A 5,595-nucleotide genomic window follows, 5' to 3' on the forward strand; every position below is an offset into this window, starting at 1 on the left:
AAACATGTGGATTTTAGAAGAATGGATGTTCAATTTAAGGTAGGAGAACGAGTTTTGGCACACTTCAAGAAAGAAAGGTTGCCCAAGGGAGAGTAAAAAAAAGTTGTAGATGAAGAATATTGAGCCATGTAGAGTGGTCCTCAAATTTGGGGCTAATGCAAGTATGAGTTAGAACTCCCTCCTAGAGTGGCTATCTCACAAATTTTTAAGGTTGTCAACCACTATTATCTTAAAGAATGCATGATTGTAGGTAAATAAGAGGGCACATCAAATATTCCAAATCTGAAGATTGGATTAAGATATTGCCTCCAAGTGAATCATTGAAGCTTGAATGCATATTGGATACCAAGGAAGTCAAAAGAAATAGGTACAACATGGTTTACAATGAGTTCCTAGTGAAATGGAAAGGTCTCCCAAATGAAGAGGCAACATGGACGATAGAAGAAAACATCCAAACACCTAATTAGGTCAACCTATTAAAGCTTCATCAATGTATAATTGATTACATAGGAACACATTAACGTATACATTGTTAGCCCCAACTGATAAAGATGAAGATATGAGAGATAATGTGAAGAGTCATACCAGTCATTATGTTGTCATTGATGTCAAGCTTGAATAACACATTATGCTAATTTAGTAGATTTCTATGAATAGGGATGAGCCAAGTTGGGAAGCTAGTGAAAATAAAGAAAACAGAAAGTTCGACATTGAAAATAAAGAAAAGAAAAAGTTATTACACTAAAAGACTTCCCTTAAATATGAAATGAAAGATCTGAATTTTCAATCCAATGGTTCATAAATTAGGAGACGCTTGGATGACCATCGAAGTCATCTTAGCCGTCAAAATTTAAAACTCTCTTATTGATTTCACGTATATTCACTTTATACTATTACCAACACCATTTAGGGCCCATTTGGCTACGAAAATATAAAAATGGGAATAGGAATACCTATTCCAGAATACTTGTTCTCGACTAGAAAATGGGGTTATGTATTCCTATTCTTGTTTGGTTCACCCAGAATTTGATGCGAAATACACGGACTCAAAAATTTATGTTTTCTAAAATTAAAAAAATTGGAATAGGAATATGTATTCCTATTCCACCTATTTAGGTGGAATAGCAAATCTTCATTTTTGGGCCAAAATTGGAATACGTATTCCAACTTTATTCCTATTCCAATTCTGACTTGGTGCATCCAAACAAGGAATTCAAAATTTTAAGAATATGCATATGTTTATTCCACTTGTATTCCCATTGCCAAACAGATTACTTCCTATACGATGTCGTGTTCCAACCACCACAATTTATGTGGGGAGACCTACCATTTAATATAGTTTTTGGATGGATATTTTCTTCTTAGTATACTCTATTATAGGTGTTTCATCCGCCTTGATGGCCTAAAAGAGAGAATTAGAAAACGAGACTCATTTCCTACTGTTGCTTAGGTTTAGCAATTTGAGCAGAACTTCATAAAAAAGTTGAAGCCCCAGAAATAAAACCCTTAAAATTGTGAGAAATATTAAAAATTTTAATCACAAAAACAACCTAACCATAAAAACTGCTCGGGAGCAACTATTACCGAGTGATAAATTTTTCTCGGTAACCAAAGGATACCGAGTGAGCTCAGTAAATGAAGAGCTCACAACTCGGTAACCAAAGAGGGTGTGATTACCGAGTGAACTTGGTAGACAAAACAATTACCAAGTGAACTCGGTAGCCATAGGAGAGTGGAGCTCGGTAGATGAAGACACCGAGTGAACTCAGTAGACACTGTAGAGGGGAGCCTAGTAGATGAAGGCACTGATTGAACTCGGTAATGACTACAAAATTAAAAACTCAAGCTAAAGAGCAAACCGAGTGACAGACTTCCAACGTGAATGATTTCACCATTAAAACCAGAGACCCAAAGCTTGAAACTTTCAAATAAACTTTCCAAAATGCAATGAATAGAAGAAGAACAATAATGGATTCAAGTATGCCTGCTTACTTACTATTGAACTTAGATTCAAAACTATTACAAAATTGGGAGCATTCGGCTTCAACCAGAAAACCCTAAAATAACCCTAAAATTTTAAAACTTCAAAAACTTCAGGCTTCAAACTTTAAACATTAAACTTGCAGCTCTAATGGTTGCATACAATAACGCCTAGAGCAATCACTGCTTCAATAGGACGAATGAAAAACAATAAGCTATAAACTTATAGAATGACACAAAGGAGCACGTGCAACTACAGGCACGAATAACACTTCCTCCTGTCTCTGCACCAATGGATCTACTGATCACTTTTCCTTCTTTCTTCTTTGCAACTTCTGAGCTCTTTCTCTGTCTCAGATGACTAATCGAATGAATGATAAAACATTCATTTTGTCTTCAGCAAAATTATTTTCCCTCTCATTTTTTATTTCAAAATCTCACCTGCCTGTAATAAATTTTCTGAACGTTCAGGGTGGTAGGTGGGTGTTTGGCTCCAAGAAGAAACAACCAACCACAATTAATATTCCAACAAAAATTGGCCGCAGATCTATCAACAGGGAAGATTGCAGTTGTTCAGAACAGATAAAACTTAATTTGGCTTAATTTCTTCACTGAGGTAGACCCTCTTATATGTATAAACAACAGCAAAGTGGGAAAACCATGCACTACCATTTCCTATTTTCATAAAAGCATCATTATTTTTCAATTAATATAACTATATTTTAATTCAAGAAACATTTTAAGAATAAAAATGAAGCTTCATATTTTCACAAGTTTGTCTGCATTTTAATCTATAGACGCTTGTTTATGGGTTGTATTAGTTGAAAACATAATTAATTTGTATGTGTGTAAAACATTTATTATCATTTTGAAAACTCTATTGTACCAAGTTTACCATTGAATTTCTTTTAAAATTTAAATGTTGCTTCTAATGTGTGGGAGCTTGAATATAAACACTATTTCCTCCCACGATTTCATAGATTCTTAAAAAAAATTATTTAAAAAAAATAAAACTATGGTACATTATTATCAATGCCCTATACAATCATAAAATATGAAAGATATAGTTGCCTCCCATGTGGTCAAGATGCAAAGATAGAGAATATTTAATTTAAATTTTTTAATTTCTTTTACAATATAGATATCAAATATATATTTAATTTTGGATAATATCAAATTATATTTCAAAACGTATTTGTGAAATGCATGACAAATTTCTGGAATTTAGATTGTGCTAAATTTTTAAAATCAATATTTCGAAAATGTTGATGTTAAAACTTTATGGACAATCTAAATTCCAAAAAAATGTCATGCATCTCTAATGAATTATGCAACTATGATAAATTTAATGTATTTGCGGTTTACTTTTATTTTTGGATTGTAATACATTTGATTTGAAGGGGAAAATGACTTATTTAAAATCACAATATCAAGATAGAAATTTATTTTTACACAAAAATGACATTTGCTTTCTACTTTACTTTGGCGTACTACTAATTATTCACAATTATCAACAATTTATTATGTTCTTCCATTTTATTTTCATTTTCTACTTTTTGGTTACTATCATGAGTAGAGGTAGATTTATTATGATTAAGGTGGAAAGTTACATTATAGTTAGTATTATGTTTATGGTTTGAATTTTGATTAGGGCTAAGGTTAAGTGTAGGTTGAGGTTAGGCTTAAGAATATGATTATTTTTTCTTCGATGAAGTTGTGATTTTTATTAGAGTTCGAATTAAGATGAAGGTTAAGGTTTATGTCAAGATCAGGGTTGTTTCAATATTTTGTATTAAAAAATTATGATCAATATTTTGTAATAAATATTTGTGACAATGTTTATGATAATAGAAATTAATTACTTAGTAGTTGTACAGTATATACAAAAGAATATACCGAACTTTTTTATCTTTTAATTGATCTTGTTGCACCCCAAGGTGCGATTGCGGTAGTTAGTATGCCAATACTCGGCGTGTGTCGTTTATGCCAAGCCGGCTCGCCCATTGGGGATGCGGACATTTCGTCATATTCCATGAACGCTATGCTTGGTATCTTTCGACAAAAGATTCTAACTTCTTTTATATATACAATACCATCTGATGAATTAAAACAGCAGCACAAAGAATAAAAAACAGAGCAGCAAAACTCAAATATATCAAAGAGCTATAAAGTTTCTTCTTCTTATTACAGCTGAGAGGAATGCTCTATTTATAGAGCTCATACATATTTCTAGAGGGTTCTTGAGAAGCTTCAAGAAAGGAAGCACTCTAGAGATTTCTACATAATTTTAAATTCAAATTTTGCACAAAGAGAGAGGCTCCAAGAAGCAAGTAGAAAGTTCTGGACTGTGCATTAAATGCCCAGCTACTATAATAAACATTATTTTTAACACCCCCCCATAATGTTTATTTGGAGAGAGTAGGAACATCTTTGAGCTGCAATAGATCTCTAAATTTCGTAGATTTTACGATAGACAATGCTTTTGTAAATATATCAGCAAGTTGATCTTCTGTTCCACAAAATTGAAGCTCCACCTCTTGTCTTTCAATTAGATCTCGAACAAAATGATGATGCACTTCTATATGCTTGGACCTTGCATGATATACCGGATTTTTTTGCTAGCTTGATAGTACTTTGATTATCACAAAATATTGTTGTTGGAGAGTCTTGTGGATGATGCAATTCTTCAAGTAACCTCCTAAGCCATAATGCTTCTTGAGACGCCTTTGATAAACCAATATATTCAGCTTCTGTAGATGAGAGTGACACTGTTGATTGCTTCTTGCTACTCCATGAAATCGGTCCCGATCCAAGATGGAAGATATATCCTGAAGTTGACTTTCTATCATCAATGTCACCTGCATAATCAGAATCTGTATATCCAACTAAAGTAGGTTCTCCTCCATATTTGTATTCAATGCCAAGCTGGTAAGTACCCTTAATATATCTTAATATTCTTTTAGCTGCTTTCCAGTGTTCAATGTGTGGATCTGCCATGTATCTCGATACAATACCAACTGCATATGCAATATCTGGTCTAGTTATAGTAAGATACAAAAGATTTCCAACAAGCTGCCTATATAATTTTCCATCCACTTTCTTTTGAGTAGAGTTAGCACCTAACTTTACTCCTATTTCACATGGTGTATTACATGGTTTACAATCACTTATATTGAATTTTTTAAGTACATCAAGAGCATATTTAGTTTGAGAGAGCATGATTCTTCCTTCTTCTTGCCATACTTGCATACCCAAAAAATAGTGCATTAGTCCTAAATCAGTTATTTCGAAAGCTTGTTTGAGTTGATTTTTAGTTATCTCAATATCATGTGCGTGATTTCCTGTAATAATCAAGTCATCCACATACAATACAATGATAACAACCTTATTATCACAATATTTTACATACACATCTGGATCAGCATTACTTCTTTTAAATCCAACTTCTAGGAAGTACTTATTAATTTTTGAGTACCATTCCCTTGGTGCTTGTTTGAGACCATAGAGTGATTTTCTTAATCTACACACCAAATTCTCTTCTCCATACTTAATAAATCCTAGTGGTTGTTGCATATAAATTTCTTCTTTTAAGTCACCATGCAAAAATGCACTTTT

The sequence above is a fragment of the Cupressus sempervirens genome, chromosome 6, assembly GCF_028749045.1.
Source record: "Cupressus sempervirens isolate cs-2001-9-10 chromosome 6, ASM2874904v1, whole genome shotgun sequence".
Lineage (NCBI taxonomy): Eukaryota > Viridiplantae > Streptophyta > Pinopsida > Cupressales > Cupressaceae > Cupressus > Cupressus sempervirens.